Below are 19,389 nucleotides of genomic sequence, written 5' to 3'. Positions count from 1 at the left end.
AAAAAAGACAGCTTCTTCAATAAATGATGTTGGGAAAATTGGACAGCCACATGCAGAAAAATGAAATTGGACCATTTTCTTACACCACACACAGAAATAGACTCAAAATGGATGAAGGACCTCAATGTGAGAAAGGAATTCATCAAAATCCTTGAGGAGAACACAGGCAGCAACCTCTTCGACCTCAGCCGCAGCAACATCTTCCTAGGAACATCGCCAAAGGCAAGGGAAGCAAGGGCAAAAATGAACTGTTGGGATTTCATCAAGATCAAAACCTTTTGCACAGCAAAGGAAACAGTTAACAAAATCAAAAGACAACTGACAGAATGGCAGAAGATATTTGCAAACGACATATCAGATAAAGGACTAGTGTCCAAAATCTATAAAGAACTTAGCAAACTCAACACCCAAAGAACAAATAATCCAATCAAGAAATGGGCAGAGGACATGAACAGACATTTCCGCAAAGAAGACATCCAGATGGCCAACAGACACATGAAAAAGTGCTCCATATCACTCGGGATCAGGGAAATACAAATCAAAACCACAATGAGATATCACCTCACACCAATCAGAATGGCTAAAATCAACAAGTCAGGAAATGACAGATGCTGGCAAGGATGCGGAGAAAGGGGAACCCTCCTACACTGTTGGTGGGAATGCAAGCTGGTGCAACCACTCTGGAAAACAGCATGGAGGTTCCTCAAAATGTTGAAAATAGAACTGCCCTATGACCCAGCAATTGCACTACTGGGTATTTACCCTAAAGATACAAACGTAGTGATCCGAAGGGGCACGTGCACCCGAATGTTTATAGCAGCAATGTCCACAATAGCCAAACTATGGAAAGAACCTAGATGTCCATCAACAGATGAATTGATAAAGAAGATGTGGTATAGGGGCGCCTGGGTGGCTCAGTGGGTTAAGCCACTGCCTTCGGCCCAGGTCATGATCCCAGGGTCCTGGGATCGAGCCCCGCGTCAGGCTCTCTGCTCAGCAGGGAGCCTGCTTCCCCCTCTCTCTCTCTGCCTGCCTCTCTGCCTACTTGTGATCTCTGTCTGTCAAATAAATAAAATAAAATTAAAAAAAGAAGATGTGGTATATATACACAATGGAATACTATGCAGCCATCAAAAGAAATGAAATCTTGCCATTTGTGAAAGATGGATGGAATTAGAGCGTATCAAGCTTAGCGAAATAAGTCAAGCGGAGAAAGACAACTATCATATGATCTCCCTGATATGAGGAAGTGGTGATGCAACATGGGGCCTTAAGTGGGTAGGAGAAGAATAAATGAAACAAGATGGGGTTGGGAGGGAGACAAACTATAAGTGACTCTTAATCTCACAAAACAAACTGAGGGTTGCTGGAGGGAGGGGGGTTGGGAGAAGGGGGGTGGGGTTATGGACATTGGGGAGGGTATGTGCTTTGGTGAGTGCTGTGAAGTGTGTAAACCTGGCGATTCACAGACCTGTACCCCTGGGGATAAAAATATATGTTTATAAAAAATAAAAAATTAAAAAAAAAATGTCTAAAAAAAATCACCACATTAGAGATATACATTATAATTATAGGAAGTTACCAAGCGAATCACACTCACACTCACACACTCACACACACACACACACACACACACACAGAGTTTGTATGTGTGTATAAACAATATTAAAGAGTTTTTACATTACTTAAATACATAAAATTTTAAAGAAAAAGTTATACAAAAGAAAAAAAAGAGGCACAAGAATCCACAAAGACTATTTTAAAAATTCCTTGTTAACGCTTCCTAAAACAACTTAAGACTAGATCCCCAAGTAAAAATTCTTACTTTTTTTTGTGGGTTGAGATTTGTGTGTCTCTCCAGCTAGAATACAATAATTTCTTGACCTGGGATTTCAGGGTAAAATAGAAATTAATTTTAGCCATATTCATGCCTGTTAAAATGACACTATAATGAAAGTAGTAATGGAACTGTTTTCATTCCTCTGTCCCATTTAGAGTAAGGGATGTTGACTGTGATACCAAATTTGATTATAAAGTATGTTTATGAAAAATGTTAGCTATTACCATGACTTACAGAAAACAACCACAAAACTACCACTTAGTAGAGGCAGAAATGGAATGATTAATTTCCTCAGAAGTGAATGTTTAGCTCTGGGAAGGCAACAGACCTAATTTGGGATCCCCAGTGTTAGCATTTACTGTGAGACCTTAAAGAGGTGACTCAGTCATTTTATGCCTCAGTTGACTCATTTGCACAAGGTGGATGCAAATAACACAATCCCCACAAAATTGCTGTAAAGGTTAAATTTGGTAACTTACATAAATGTTTGGTCCAAAGCTTTCCACATAGTATTTATCATCAATAAAGGCTGGTTTTTGTTACATTTGTTTTCGCTCATTAATTTAAATATGATAATAAAAGTTTGTGTTAAGCAAAAAGAACTGACCATTGCTTGCTTTGATTTTATTACTAGAATATATTTAACAAAGGCAGGAAAATTAAGAAATTTCTATAAGCCAGGAGAAACTTGATTTTTTTTTTTATGTCTTTTATCTTTACTTGCTTCCAAATACTAAGAATCAGAGCTTCGTGTGAAGGGTAAGGCATTCCAACATAGGTTTACTGAACAAATCTGAGCCATGAAGTCTGATTTATCTTGATATGTTTAGGGCTAGTGAGTAAGTTATTTAACTACTAGGAATGAAGTAATCCTCCAGCCTTGAGATCAGGGCTTACCACTCTTCCTATAAGGGTTTGTCCTCCAATATGGCAAATGCTATAATGAAAAGTCAATGGAAGGTGTGGACTTAACAATATTCTTTGTGTTTGGCACTTTTGTTTTATCATTTACTGGGTGGGGAGGCTATCCCTTCTCACCCAAGCCCAATATATTCAACACTGAATTTTCACCCTTATTATTCTTGAAATTTTCACTCGTATTCACTCAAGACCAAAAGACTCAAAGTTTGCTAAACTTACCACTTCAAATTTTCCACTTATTCAGATAATTCTGTTGCTGAAAAAAGGGAAATTTTAAAAGGCTCTTCTAAAAAAGGGCATTATTTTTAAGAAACACAGAGGAAAAGAAGACAGAAATTATTTACAATGGATTTACAACAAATAGGATGTCTTATTTTCTCAAATTTCTCATTTCAGCCTTATTTCTACTTGCTAAGCAGCTATTAATCACTAAGGGCAAGGAAATGTGGAGAAGACAAGTTAAAGAGGGTTTGTAGTCCTCCAGGAAGACCAAATTTCTTAACTGGCTTTAAGCAAGATTTACTGCACACAAATTATGTGCAAGATACAAACTGGGTATACTGATGATTTGGGGGGTGGTGAAAGTGAACAAGGGTTAAAAAAAAAGAAGATAGAGATCCTAAAGCTAGCCTCTTTGTGAACTTACTACCTTCATATCTCTGTATTTTTTTTTTCTTGCTACAAGAACACAGCACTATGTATGTGTCAGGTGAAGAAGCAAATATAATAGCCTCATTTTGATTTTATTGCTCCCAAAATTTGAGCCTGTGCTGCATGTGGGAGCCCAGAGTGAAGCACCTCATCGTGTTCAGATCAGAGAGAAAAGCCGACAAGGAAGGACTGACTTGGGCAAGCAGATGTTGGCTTGTTTACCAATAATATGTTCTCTCTTCTCAAGCTAGAGCATGGAAACAGCATGACCTTCCCTTTTCAGTTTTGTCCAGGGTAATCTTGTTTCTTTTCAGGAAGAGACAATAATACCAAAAGAAAAAAAAAATCTGGCTTAAAAAATAGCAACAACAACGAAGTGTGATAGGAAAGATGTGCAAAGGAAGCACAGGAAGAAGCAAGAGCAGTAAAATGTCTCAGAGACAATTTTAGTCCAATCCACCACTGTTCAATTATACTGAAAGCATGGTTAAAATAGCACTTTGTCAGTAAATCTCAAGTTCATGGTACTCTAGGATAAGGCGCAGTGGAATGATCGAGTGTGGCTGCCAAATGGACATCAGGCAGGAAGAGAAACCACAGGTTCACTTTCAGCAAGGTGTCCTTACAGGATACTCCACGTAGAGCTTGGCCTGACTCGGATATTAATTTCACAAACAAGTGCAGTGATAAGGGGGACTCTCGCCATTTCAGGGTGTCATTTCAAGGCTGGAGAAGCAACCCACAAACTCAGTTTTCTTGTGACCTGTAAAGTAGCCTTTGGTTGCTGACATATTATTTTAAACATTAACCAAATCATGGTAACACTCAACAATGAAACATTTTCCTTCCTCACAATAATGTAAAATTATATATTCTTTTGTTTTTCTAACCTCCTTAACTCATATTTTTCTTTTAGAAAGGTCTTTATCAGTGGATTGTACTGCAAGCTTATAGTAAAATATACATATATATTTGTATATATATGTATATTTATATAATCTAATATATATATATAATTATTCTGATGCCTCTATTAAATTATTTGTCTCCATTTTTTGGAAACATTGAGTCCTTATACCATTCTCGGAAACTCTTCTTCTATCATGATGTCTTTAGTCTGAAATTCTTCAGCTGTCCCAGTGCCAAAGAATTATTGTTAAGAGTAACTTTGAATTTATAGATTTTTCTGAAAAATCCAAGAAAATAGTGATCTTTATTAAGTTGTCCAAAAAAGTTTCTTAAATGCTTTCTTTAAAAAAAAAAAATGAAAGAGGTCTGATTCTTTATGAAGATAATCTTAGTTCTATAAAAGAAACATAACAACGAGGGGAGCAGATTCAAATAAAACAAAATATTCAAATACAGCAAATATTTGTACCCCACTCTACCAAACATTCAAATATAAGAAAAGGCTAAGTGAGTTGAAGCAGTGTGATAATAGGTAAGAAACAAGCCAAGAATGGAATGGAAAACATAGTTCAGAAAGAGACCCCAGCCTATGAAAATAAAAATGAGAAAGAAGGGCACCTGGGTGGCTCAGTAGTTTAAACCTCTGACTCTTGGTCTGGACTCAGGTCATGATGTTAGGGTCCCGGGCTGAGACCCATGTGGGGCTTCATGTTCAGCAGGGAGTCTGCTTCTCTGCCCCTCTCTCCCTCCCCCACTGCCCAGTCCCCTACTTGTGCTCGGTTGGGATCATACGCTCTCGCTCTCAAATAAATAAATAATTTTTTTTTAATTTTTTTTTAAAGATTTTATTTATTTATTTGTGAGAGAGAGAGGGAGAGAGAGCGAGCACAGGCAGACAGAGAGGCAGGCAGAGGCAGAGGGAGAAGCAGGCTCCCTGCCGAGCAAGGAGCCCGATGTGGGACTCGATCCCAGGACGCTGGGATCATGACCTGAGCTGAAGGCAGCTGCTTAACCAACTGAGCCACCCAGGCGTCCCAATAAATAATTTTTTTTTAATGAAAAAGATTATCTAGTGAATGGCTTAGGCAAAATTAGAAGGCAAATTAAGATAGAAAAATCAGTTTAGAGACTCACTTCACACCGAAATAAATTCCAAGCAGTTTAAGGAATTAAAGTAACTGTAACAAGTACTTGAAAATAAGGTAAATACCTATGTTTATTGAATGAGGAAGCATAATCATGGCCTAAAAGTAACAGAAGCTACATAGATTTCATTGCATAAAAATAAAAAGTGCAGGGGCACCTGGGTGGCTCAGTGGGTTAAGCCTCTGCCTTCGGCTCGGGTCATGGTCTCAGGGTCTTGGGATCGAGCCCCACATTGGGCGCTCTGCTCGGCGGTGAGCCTGCTTCCCCCTCTCTCTGCCTGCCTCTCTGCCTTCTTGTGATCTCTCTCTCTCTCTCTCTGTCAAATAAATAAATAAAATCTTTAAAAAAAATAAAAAGTGCACACCCAGCAAATTTTAAACATAATTAAAGACAAACAGTATATGGGTAAAATATTTGCCAAAAAATAATAGAGTTAAAATTTTAAATAAAATCAATGATAAAAACCTCAAGGTATATTGCATTGTTAAACAAAGGTATGAACTAGCAACTCACAAAATGGGCTTTTAAAATATGTGAGATAAGTTTTGAAATTATTTCAATAAAAATGGATATTAAAACAATAAGATAAGCATAAAATCCGGGGGAATTATTTTTTCTTTTCAAAGAGAGAGAGGGTGGGAAAAGGCAGAGAGGGAAAGAGAGACTCTTAAGCAGGCCCCATGTCTAGCATAGAACCTGGCATAGGACTCAGTCTCCTGAGATCATGACCAGAGCTGAGCTACCCAGGGGCCCCCAATTGAGGGGTAATTAAAAAAAAAAAAAAAAAGATTGAGGGGGCAGGAAAAGAAAAAAATGAAAGAAGATGGGATTGGGAGAGAGACAAACCATAAAGGACTCAATCTCAAAAAACAGACTGAGGGTTGCCGTGGGGAGGGGGGACGGGAGAGAAGGGGGTGGGGATATGGACACTGAGGAGGGTATGTGCTATGAGGAGTGCTGTGAAATGGGTAAACCTGGCGATTCACAGACCTGTACCCCTGGGGATAAAAATACATTATACATTTACTAAAAAAAAAAAAAAAAAAAAAAGACATTCTGAGCCACAAAAAACTCTTATTTTCAATTATTATAATGAAGATTAAACAACAAGGGTAGGTTAGCTATGTGTTTCCCATAACCTCAATATTATGGGAGATCGGTGGTTCTCAGAATGTCTGGATCAGCATCACCAGGAACGTACCAGAAATGTCAACTCCCCAGGCCTAACCCACACCTACAGAATCAGACCAGTAATCTGTTTTAACAAGACAGGTGATTCTCAGGCACAATCAGGTATGGGGATCACTGTGCGGATGATAAACTGTATAAAACGCTGTAGCACAGTGGTTAAACAGCATGCGTCCAAAATGCCTGGTTTAAGTTCCAGCTTCAACTCGGGCAAATTATTCAGACTCTTTCAGTTGCCTCATCTGTAAAATGGTGATAATAATCACATACCCCGCACAAGGGTGTTAGGAAGACAGCTTGAGCTAATATCTGGAAAGCATACAAAATAGTACGTAGTATATAGTTTAGTCCTGTCGTTAAATACAAATAAAAAACCAAAAAATTTTCTATTTAAAAAGGGAAAAGACCGCATTAAAAGTTGTTTTTAAGATTTTATTTATTTATTTGACAGAGAGAGATCACAGGTAGGCAGAGAGGCAGGCAGAGAGAGAGAGGAGGAAGCAGGCTCCCTGCCGAGCAGAGAGCCCGATGCGGGACTCGATCCCAGGACCCTGAGATCATGACCCGAGCCGAAGGCAGATACTATTAAAATGATAAATCAAGTTCATATCTGTAATAGGATCCTAGATAAGTAAACAGCTCATGAATGATGAGATGAACAGGAGAGAGAAAGACAAAGGGATATTATAGGTTGCATCCGAAATAATTTCAGGTACTCTGACGAGAGTCACATAAAAGTAATTCAGAGAGATAACCCTGAAGTGTGAATTCTTACGCTGTCTCAAACAATTTGGGAATTTAAAACATCTCTCTTTGATGGTAAAAAAGTGTTTGTTTGATTTTCTATGCTAATAAAGTAGCTGTAGAAACATGGCTTGAGCCCATACTTTGATATAATAAATAACCCTTTATTAATTCATAAGTGATCCAAGTATGATCTTAGCCTGTCAAGAAGATGTAATCTCAGTGGTTTCAGTCTATTAATACTTACTTCTCTGATTTACAGTTTAATACTGACATAATTTCAAAACAAAAAGTGCAAGTCTGGTAATTATTTCAGTATTGTCTAGACCCTGTCTGACAACTCCACTGAATTCTTCAATTATTTAGCTGTTAATAATAACTAAATCATCATGAAGTCACAGCAAAATAAATGAAAAACACAATCTTATATTTTCTATTTTTAAACATTCTTGCTCAAGACTAAGATAATACAAAACTTAAAAAGTACTAACACTTATCCTATATCATGTAGATATTTGATCGTCTAAAACATTACAGTATCTTTTGTCATGCTTTCTAAAATCTTTTGAATATCTGTCCGTAAAACAGTTGCTCTATCACATTCCAAATATATGCCTTTCCATCTCTGTCTAATTTTCAGCTTCTCTCATGTGAACAGAGTAACCAGGGAGCTCCCTGTGCCTTTAGGGTCAGGTAGATGGGGAATTCACTGAGGCTCACGAAGAACGGAGGTTATTGAAGAACAAAGCAGTCAACTTTAACCTTTTGGTGAGTCCCAGCCTTGTCATCATTAGGGACATGACTCACTGAGACTATCTCGAATCTTTAGTCTCCTCATAGTACAAGGAATGATGCAGGGTTCTTCCTATCCTTTACCCTTAACAAATACAGGAGGGGTGGTCCTCCATCTGTTTCCACCATGAAGTCAGACTCACCCTCTCATAACTCCTCCCACGAGCAGAGGTAATTGACATGATTGGATTCCTTTCCTCCTTCAAATTCATAAAGTGCTATCTAGGAAGGTTCACACCCTAGGACCATGGCATGAAATCTCGTCTTTGTTCCCTACATCACCGACAAGGGAAAAACCAAACTCCTACCTACAGCAGTATGGAGACTGTCAATAGGTGAGCATCTGCCAAGACACTCCCCAGTCTGAAGGGGTTTGAGTGACACCCCTCTGCCCAGTCTCAAGAAGGGACAGACATGGGGTGATTCATCCCTTTGGTTGAAAAACTAGAAGGGAAGGGACTGAAGTCAGAAATGAAACTGGCTCTTCAATCTGATTGTTAATCTGGTCTTTTTGACAGAGGTAAGAATACACAGATATTTTTTCAAACAACAATTTATTTCAGTGACCTAGTTTCAGTAAATTTAACCAGTAAACTTTATCTTACAATGTGTTAACTTCTGAAATCCCTCTTAACCCAATGTAATGGCAATGCTGTTTTAAGGTTTGTTTTGTTTTTGTTTTTGTCTTGAGAATGCTTAAGAACAGGAAACAAAGTACCCATGACTAGACTTGCTCTTTTAAACAACAAGCCTTGGCAATGAGTTCTAAGTGAGAACTGGCACTTCTGTTGAATCTGAGTATTCAGAAAAAAGAAAATCAAGAGAAGAAAGAAAAACAATGTTTAGAAACAAAAAAGATCCAAAAGATTCCTTAAAAAAATGGAGCATATATGTGTTTGTGTACACACTGGTTAGAACTACATAAGTTCCGTCCTTTGGATGCATTTCGTAACAGCTGCAGGATGAAGGGGAGAATATATATTTAACATACATATAAATATATATATATATACATGTATAAATTAAAAATATATATGTACACACACACACACACACACACACACTCTTTTTTACCCTAACCAAAACGGGGAGTGGGGGTGGGAGCACGCATGCTACCTTTTTATGAAAAATGGTGCAATTTAACTTGTTTGCAAATCTGTGACTGTAAAGTGCCCACAAGAAGGGAAGAAGAGAAACTGGTCATGGAAACAAAACTGTCTAATTATAGCTATATTTTTATTGGACCAATTACTATGACAGAAGGGGCATTTTCTTTGCTAGAAACAATATCAGCATTTTATTTTCTCAAATATTTAGAGTAACATGGGGCTCAACTTTTAAATTGCTTCTTTCTCACTTGTTATGAGCAACTAAATTGTTATTTCTAATGGGTTTTTGAAAAATGTAATGCTAGTTTGTGCATCATCACAAAATTTCACGATGCCCTTGAGAAGAGATTATCATGTTTCTAGGTGCAATGGCCATTTTCTTTTCTGTCACTTCCTGAATAAGGCAGGGATGGGGAGGGCAGCTTCAAAGCCACAATCTTGGACTGGCTTTTTGCCTTAAGCATTTTAGAAAGTGAGCAGAAATCGATATTTTTAAAAATAAAATGTCTACATCTTTAATGACACTCTTTAATGCCCCGGTGATATTTCTTTTGCCAATACATAACACTTAGCATTTTACAGCCATACCAAGGTAATTTTTACAACAATCTGCATAAACTGAGGTTTCTACAAAGTATTTTCGTATTTTGCCAATTCTGTTAATGTTCAGCTCTTCTCAGCCCCCTGTTAAAGGTGGTGTCCGTTAATTACACACATTCAAAATGCACGAAATCAAGTTAGCTGTTAGAACAATTCACTTGAGCTGTAGATGGCTTGCTTTTGTAAAACTGCACATTTCACAGGCCTTACGGAGAAATTATTCAGATTGGAAGGGCTTCAAAACAAACAGAATAAGGGAACTTGCAGGATAGCAGAACTCTAGAATTAGAGTACTTTGTACAGGTTAGAAAAACCTGTAGTTCGAATCTGGGATGTGCCCCGTGTCATAAAACCAGTTAAGCCCCAGAAATCCAGAAACAATGCTTATTGCTGTCAGACACCCCAAAGCTCTTTTTTTCTGTAATTGGAAAGATTAGCTACAGAAAAGTCTTTCTCTAAGGGTGACTCACTTGCTGCTAGGGGATGAGGAGTCACCTCGAAGGCGAGGGAACGGAAGTAAAGAAAATTAAGTCATGTAATGCCAAAAAACTATAATATAAAATGGATCCCATGAATTTTGTTCACTGGTGTTTTCATGTGTGTTGAGGTGTTGTCTTGGCCATTTGGCTTACTAGGGTAGGCGGGGAAAGTACCCCAGAATAAAAATATATCTCAGCCAGGAGTGAATTCTGAAGCAGGGAGTTGCTTTTGGTCCGATAAACATTTCAGGAATGTCAACACCTGCTGGGAAGTGCAGGTCTTTTTGTCATTCACACCTCACTGTCAACTGCTCTAATTAGAGGACTGCTCGCTGAATAGCCTCAGGCATTGAAAATTAAGACGTGAAGAAAGAGAAAGGCATAGTTTTCTAAGGGTGAGGCACTTCGAGGTGGTTTAGGTCTCCATAGAGAAAAGCTGGAGAGAGAGGCTGAAAAAGTAGATTGAATTCCATTTCTCACGACTGTCCCCTCCCTTCAATGGCACCAAATCGTTATTCTCCAATTTTGAATATAGGAACAAATGCTCAAGAAACTTTTAGAAAACTCATCCTCAGGAAATGCTAAGCACATAATCTTAGGACTCTCACAAATTATAACTTCCTTATGAATTTGCTCAAGGTTTCCCACATAAAAGTCCACTACTTGGGTACTCTCATATATATGTTCAAAAATCAGGTCAATCATTTTTTAAAAAACTGATTATCAAAGTAATTGTGATAATAGCATCAACCTGTTCTAGAATAACATTTATCTGAGAAGGCAAACTTCCATGACAAAGAAACAGAATGGGTTCATTTTCTTTTTTTCTTTTTTTTAAAGATTTTATTTATTTGACAGAGAGAGATCACAGAGAGGCAGAGAGGTAAGCAAAGAGAGAGAGAGAGAGGGGGGCGGGGGGAGGAGGAAGCAGGCTCCCTGCCTAGCAGAGAGCCCAATGCGGGACTCGATCTCAGGACCCTGAGATCATGACCTGAGCTGAAGGCAGAGGCTTCACTGAGCCACCCAGGCAGCCCAAATGGGTTCATTTTCAAACAGGGCAGACTATCACCGAAGCTCTGTTCCACCTGCTGGAACCGTAGAATATATTTTAACTTTATCAAAAAGAAAAAAATAAATTAGTGACATTCATCCAAGGTCTGAGTCATCTCTTGACCAGTGACAGCTTCTCCAAAACAAATGACAAGGCCCAAGGCTCAGGCAAGCAAGAATCTCCTCATTCCAAGCTGTGAAAATGGGCACTGATAGTGTTCTGTAATGACAACGTGAACCTCAGAACAGGGGTAAGAATGAAGAGAGACAAAACCTACCGTGTGGAAATATGTATACGTGTATACTTGCAGAGGAATCTCGGAGAGCTGTCTACCATATGCGCCTACACCTTTGTATAGCAAAGGCTCCCCACACACTCAATACTGCATGGGTATCTCCTCTTTGTTTTTGTTACTGTCTTTCCTCTTCTGACTGCTAATTGCTTGAATTGGACAAAAGAGTCAGACGCCGTTTACCTCCCCTCACGCTCACGGCTGTCCCGCTCTCTTCCCGTCTTGGTTAGTTGATTTAGCTTGAAGGGTCTGGTCACTGGTCCCAATCTCCTCCCATTAACTGCATTAAAGAAGCTTTGAGGGCAGAGAAGGGGATGAATTCGACAGGTGAGGAGTCCACACTGAAGCTGTTTAACAGCCACAAAGTTGTTTCTTAGGTGGTACAAGCGGGACATCACCTATAGGTTTGATGTTTAACTATGTTCCTAAACAATTATTCAAGATGTTTGAGGTAATCAAAGTGACTTGCCCCAATGTGTAAGCCAACTGCTGTTTTTTGTTTTTTGCTTTTATTTGACAGACAGATCACAAGTAGGCAGAGAGAGAGAGAAGGGAGGAAGCAGGCTTCCTGCTGAACAGAGAGCCCAATGCTGGGCTTGATCCCAGGAGCCTGAGATCATAACCTGAACCGAAGGCAGAGGTTTTAACCCACTTAGCCACCCAGGCGCCCCCCAACTGCTGGTTTTGTCAGGAATACAAATGCTTTCAGTTTCCTTGAAAAGACAGCATTCTGGGCATTACTCTGGGTTCCACCTGTTCAAGTCCCTATAGGGGAGGGCGTTGAAGTTCAGTTCACTTTGAGCTGGTTTCTGTTTGTTCTGTTTTGTTTTGTTCTGTTACTCTATGGTTTTAGGTTCTTTTAAGCCACCATGTAAGTGCTTCAAGAGAATAACCCTTGGAATCATGTTCTTCTAAAAAAATAAATATAATTGAACATATCAAAACCTTAAATGTAAGAGTTCCTATATTTGAGGCATAAATTATATCTCTGAAAAACACCTGGGAGTATAGCCAGATGATGAGGTTATTTCTGGCCCCATGGTACGAGATTGTAGTCTTCAATTTGGGAATGTAATAAACTTCCTGAAGCACTATTTCAAGAAGACCCACTTGCTAAAGTTTTTCCTAATGAAATACTATTTGGAGCAGAATAATTTTAAAAGAAGCTTTTCTTGATGCTTTTTTTAGATTTTAGCTTTTGAGATTTTTTACTGTCTAATGCTGTTCATGGACACTGGCATCAGAATGTGGTGCTTGCTAGAGATTCCTGGGTTTTGCACCAGATCTTCTAAATGAGGATCTCAGATAAGGTTTAGAAGTCTTCTTTGGACACACCCCTCATATACTTGTCCAAACTAAGGCTTAAAAACCAGTGGTCAGATCCTTGAAATATCTGCATGATAATGTAATTATGTTAATTACCCTAACATTCAAGGGAGCAGTGATACCACACTTCAATATATACCTTGGTAATCATCTAAGATGTCTTTCTGTTTTTAGAGCATGGTATCATGAGAATAAACGTGATCTTTGGAGTCAGAATAACCTAAGTTCACCACCAATTACTAGCTAGCTCCCAAATTGACCAAGTGCCTTAACCTATCTGAGCATCAGTTTCCTCTAATCTAAAGTGGAGAAACTAACAACTATCTCACAGGTCTGCTGGGAAGCTAAATGGGCAATGTCTGTATAAAACACAGAGCACATGCCCGGAACTTAATCTACAGTAAACTTTCTTATCTTCCATTCTAGCAACCTGCTGTGCATATAATCTCTTTAACAATGCTCAATTTAAACAAAGTTTCTCTTGTAATTCCTCAGCGTTATCAGCAATGTTCTGGGAAACAACTGTTGCATAATCTGCCCACTAAAACAAAGTGGAGTTTGACTAATCCACAGACAGGCCTGTGCATGCCTTTCTTGTAGCCATGCAGCCAGCTACTACATTGTTCCTGCTGAGATTTCTTTTCTTCCCCTTTTTCACATGTGCAAGCCATCTTTGCTTACTAATGTTAAATCTAATCTGCATTAGCTGTTTGCCTCAGGCAGTTACTGGGATGTATTCACATTCGGTAGCTATAGGATATATCGAAAATAAAGGCTGTTCTGGGTAAGCAAATTCTCAAGTGGTCCAGAGCAAGCAAGATATGACTGTGTCACAGCTCACCATAACAGACTGGGGATAACTGACTAGAAGGCATATAGGGAAGAAATACTAGCCCATGTTTAGTCTTGAGTTTTGAGTCCTGCTATGCCAACTCTACAACACTTTCCCATACAGTGTTATTTTTGTTTCAATAAATCAGTGTTTGAGAGTACATTATACTCCAGGTTCTTGATGAATGACTAATCATTTGCAACTTGGTGTTTCACTTCTTTAAACCTATTCCTTTTTCCAACAAAATAACTTCTAAAGTACACAATACTAGATATTAAGTATTATTATTTTAAATTTGTCAGAGGTAGCTAAAGAAGCATTACTACGAAATGGTGACTTACCCCAAAAGACACAGGTATTTCCAAGTGAGACAATGACACATAGACCAAAAGGATTTCAAAACCTTGGCAGGAGACTTTGGGTCACAGCAGGTATAAGAATAAATAGCCAGATTCTCAACCTTCCTATTAAAATTCGCTAGAGGAAGTACAGAAACCATTTTACATTATTCCAAATCTGGCTATCAAAAATCAGTGGAAAAATCCAGCTTTTTTTCTGTGTTTCCCAAATCTAATCTTATTAGATTAAAGAAGAGTAAATAACCCTCAAAGCAAGCAGAGGAAATGGAGATACAATTTAACTTAGTGATTGAACATTAACAAAAGATCTATGGAAAACAGATTGGGAGCCAAAGAAAAAATGTGTTAATACACTGATCATTTTATGCAAGAAGGGATTTTAAAAAAGAAATGGAGGAATACATGACACGCCAGCTTTCAGACACAGACAGTAATAATTATTCTTACATTAAAAAGGGATATTCTTCTTGTCTTTTCTTTAAATTAAATCAAGCTACTTACAATCACTGGGGCTAATGAAGTGGGTTTTTTTTTCTTTTCTTTTCTTTAACAAGAATAAAGCCTGTTATAAATGGCTCAGTAATAGAAGGAATTTTATTAGGAGCTACAATTAATGTAGGGTCTTTAGAAGTTACCCAGCTAAGCCAAAGCCCATATTAACAGGCAGAAATACGGACATACTGACACATACTTTGCAAAAGGCTGTGTATCCTGCTGCTGGTAAAGAAAATTCACTAAGAGCCTAGAAAAAAACTGAATCTAAAACTGACCTATTTGTGGTATTTTAAATCAAAAACATTTTCTAGCACTGAAATGTTTCTAGGGGTATCTGAGGCTCAGTGGGTTAAGCCTCTCTTCAGCTTAGGTCATGATCCCAGGGTCCTGGGATGGAGCCCCATACTGGGCTCTCTGCTCAGCGGGGAGCCTGATTCCTCCTCTCTCTCTCTCTGCCTACTTCTCCACCTACTTATGATCTCTGTCTGTCAAATAAATAAATAAAATATTTGAAATGTTTCTAATCATTACGATAATTTTTCATATCAGATTTGGGGTAAAGAGCTACAGTTACTGGTCTCACATCTCATTATTGTAGCCTTGACTGTTTTTTTTTTTTTTTTAGCTTTTCAAGCAATATGGCAATAAAATAATTTACTTATTTATTACACTGAAACGTACCTACTTATGAGAAGACTTACTGAATCTAATATGCCTCACTCAGAAACTAAACATTAGAAACACACAGTTCTTGGAACAAGCCCCACATCTTCTTTACTTCCTGCATTTCCCTGTCCTACATATATTATAATGTGACGCACTGTTTGCATAGGTGTGGGTGTATAGGTGTGTGTGTGTATGTCTGTCTTATTATTTTTCTATTAAAACATTAAATTTTTTATTGATTCTATTAAATCTATCAAATCATTAAAATCTAGATAGAAGAAACGGTTTTTTTTGTATTATTAGCCCCAAAACAATAGCAAACTATTTTTCTTGAGTTAAACTCACGAGATATAAAATTTCATATTCTTTAGGTACTCTACACATTCAGAGAAACTTCTCTAGTAACAAACTATAGAAATGATCCCTGAAAGTATAGTCTTAAAATTTCATATTCTTTAATTCTAATATTCTTTGATTCTAAGTTTCCCAACTTTGGAGGCTCTCAGGCTAGTTAACCCAGTGACAGTGATAGCCTTGCTTTCCTGTTAACTTTAGTAATTAAGAATTTTGACCTCTAAGTACTATGCATATACCTCTTCTATGAATTCATCTAAATAATTTTTTACATCACTGTCCCTTCTCTGTTTATTTCATTCACATTTTTTTAGCAGTAAGAGTCACATTTTATTTCCAGGTTATCCACCTAAAAATCTATTAAGTCTTTGGTAACAGATACTAATATAATATTCTAATTTGTTTCAGAAGAGATTTGACTTCATATGCCTATAACCAAACAAAGTAAATTTATAATTATAATAATACTTTACCAGCTGCATTTCACTAAATAGACTCCACTGGTTAAAATTTGGTAACATTGAGAGGTTTACTTTTTTAAATCATATTGTGGAGGATTGCATTTTCTGAAAAAGACAGTCACACCACTTCTGGTCCTACACGCTCTTTTAGAACCTTGCCACCTTTTCCATGAGGGGAGACTGTTTTCTGTCCTCGTAAAACTGGGTGGCCTTTGCGCACAGCTGTGATAAGCAGAACATGTCAGAGTGATGCTAGGTGACTTCTGAGGCTAGCTCTTACAGGCAAAAAGACTTCTGCTTTGCTCTCTCGGGTCACTTGCCCTGGGAACCCAGCCACTATGTCTGGAGGACAACCAGGTCACACAGAAGCCACATGTAGGTTCTCCAGCTAAAAGCCTCAGCCAAGAGTCTGCATCCACTGCCACATGTGGTAAGAGAGCTCAGAGATGATTCCCGCCTCCAGCAAGTCTTTAAACTGAGGACCCAGCCATGATGGAGCAGAGATAAGCAGTCTCTCCTGTGGCCGGTCCAAATTCCTGAGCCATTAAATGTGTGAGCATAATCTAAGAGATTGCTTTTTTTTTTTTTTAAAGATTTTATTTGTTTATTTGACAGACAGAGATCACAAGTAGACAGAGAGGCAGGCAGAGAGAGAGAGAGAGAGGGAAGCAGGCTCCCTGCCAAACAGAGAGCCCGATGCGGGACCCGATCCCAGGACCCTGAGATCATGACCTGAGCCGAAGGCAGCGGCTTAACCCACTGAGCCACCCAGGTGTCCTAAGAGATTGCTTTTGGCTACCAAGTTTGTTACAGAGACCCGGCTAACCAGAACACACGTGCACTTAGACACGAGGACACACACAAGGTCTATTTGACACTTACAGGGAACATTCACCAACATCTTATAGCGCTGCTTTTCTCTTGGCTTTTTAAACAATTTCTTACTTTCTCCACTGACCAGTTTTTTCTCCACTTGGTAAACTCTACTGTAGTCTACCCTTGCAAAGCTGGCCATGGCCAATGAAAGTTTGTCAAGAGTTTTCCTAGGAGGCCTCAGGAACCGCTGATGGGTAAACTGAGGTGTGCAAAGAATTGCTCTCCACATGGCACCGGCAACTAATTGAATTCCGGGCCAACCAGAGTACGCTCAACCCTGTACGGCCGATGTGGGCTAGTATTTTCCTGCGCTTGGGAGTGAGGTGACACCTGCAGGGACAGGGGCAGGGACAGGGGAGAGCTCCAGACTGCTCTCTCAGCCACAAAGGCAACCAGAACCTGAAGCTGAATGACCAACCTGTTTCCTGAGAAAGAGCCCAGATCTTGTACAGGTGCTTCTGAGCCTGCAAAGTATGGTTATTCCACAAATATTCACCAAGCGCCCACCGTGTCCTTGTTGCGCAGGGACTTCTGGGTAGGGAAATGGCCATGAAAACACAGTTCCCTTCAGCACAGGGGGGCCTCTCTCCTGCACCAAGTCTCAACGTCAAGTCACCGCTGATTGTTTTCAGGCCTGTCACGCCCCAGGCCTCTCCCACTCCAGTTTCGATTTAAATACTCTTAACTCTTCCTCGGTGGTCCTTAAAGACTACACAGTGCTCCACCAGCCTGAGAATCATGGGGGTCCTTGTTGATACTGCAGACCTCTGGGCCACTCCAGAATCACTGAATCAGAATCACTCCTGGGGCACGGGGGTACAGCTCAGTGGTAGAGCATTTGACTGTGGAATCACTACTGGTAGCCCCGGGCTTGGTATTTTTATAAACGCGGCTGATTGTTCTGCATCTGTCTAGCCCCCCCTGACTCCAGTATCTGCCGCCTGGTTCATACGACTCACTAAGACTAGATTAATTTTTCAGAGCATAACTCTGATAACACCATTCCCTTGCCACCTTAAAATGGGTTACCACTGCCTAGCAGGGTTCTTTTCCAGATCCCAGGACTCAAAACTTTTTCCAGCCTGGCCTCAACCTACTTTCTAGTCCTGTCACCAATAACCCACATAGAGAGTTCTCTTGCGCTGCAGCTTGCTTCTACCAAACGGCAGCCTCTGCACACTTCATCAACTCAGCCCGGGCTCCTCTCTCCAGCTGCCTCTGCCCCATCTTTATGCAGGCTGGCCCTGCCACCCTGGACACCTCCAGCTCTCCTATGGCTTCTGGTAAAAATCCTCCTCCTCCTTAGCACCTAGTACAAAAGCAAGTTCTCCCAAGATACCATCACATCTGGAAGTTCTCCTTTCCTCCTCTTAAAATAAGTAGCACCTTGTTTTAAACACTTCTGAAGTAGTTCTCCTGCTATGTAGAACAGCACCAAGTAGTGCATCCTTCCTTGTAGTAATAATGTCAATTCTATTCCCCTTTCATGCCCTAAAAGTGCTTAAGGATGTGTGTGTGTGTGTGTGTGTGTGTGTGTGTGTGTCACATATACACACAGAGTTAACTTTAGAAAGAAAGAGCAAATGTATAATTTATGGTGGCAGTCCTGGACAGCTACAAACATGAAGTAATCTCAGCAGGAAATTCAGAAACAAATCATGTTGTATCACCTTGTGATCATTTATTCTACTAATGTCTAATTTCAAAGGGCTTTTGAAGTGTAAACGACTATCTCGATTCACAAATGATATAGCACAAAATATAATTTAGGGTTGCACTCACTCTGATAAGAAACCGGCTTTTATTTATTAATTTCTAGAAAATATACTTCTATTTTTGGCAAAATAAATAAATCAGTATTTATAGCCTCCAACACAGAGTGTGTACTTTCCTTTAAGCACAACTGTGTTACACGAGTTTCTTGCACTCAGTCAGTACTTTAAATTGTTTTTTATCAAATTATTTTATGAAGCATTTGTTTGTTTATAAATATGGATAAAATCGTGGAGTGCTCTTGTAACTAAATAAATGTTTTTATCAGAGAGCTTCTGAATTACTACAAATATTACAGGTCAGAAAAAGCTTATCAGAGCTACTCTCTGGTAATATATTAGCCAAACGAAAGTTATTTTTTACTAAAGGGAATACATGAAAATATGTTATTAATTATCTTTACTCAGATTCTAAATAATGACCGCCATTAAAGACAGCTGCAAGCTGGGACTTCTGGAGCACAATGGCCTCAAAGGTCCCATCCTCAAATCAAGGAATCTCAGAAGGAAGGGGCTTGCAGTGGTA

General features: G+C 39.1%; 1 protein-coding gene and 1 pseudogene across 14 annotated transcripts in view; both read right to left on the bottom strand.

The window, feature by feature from the left end:
• The window catches only part of SYNE1 (spectrin repeat containing nuclear envelope protein 1), a 479,099-nt gene that overhangs the window by 406,070 nt on the left and 53,640 nt on the right, over positions 1–19,389 (bottom strand). The gene's annotated exons all lie outside the window — the stretch shown is intronic.
• On the bottom strand, positions 15,742–15,840 carry LOC122896965 (annotated as a pseudogene).

This window comes from Neovison vison, chromosome 1, assembly GCF_020171115.1.
Source record: "Neovison vison isolate M4711 chromosome 1, ASM_NN_V1, whole genome shotgun sequence".
Taxonomy (NCBI): Eukaryota; Metazoa; Chordata; class Mammalia; order Carnivora; family Mustelidae; genus Neogale; species Neogale vison.
The sequence above is the reverse complement of the archived record's forward strand: the minus strand, read 5'-3'. Positions and strand labels throughout refer to the sequence as shown.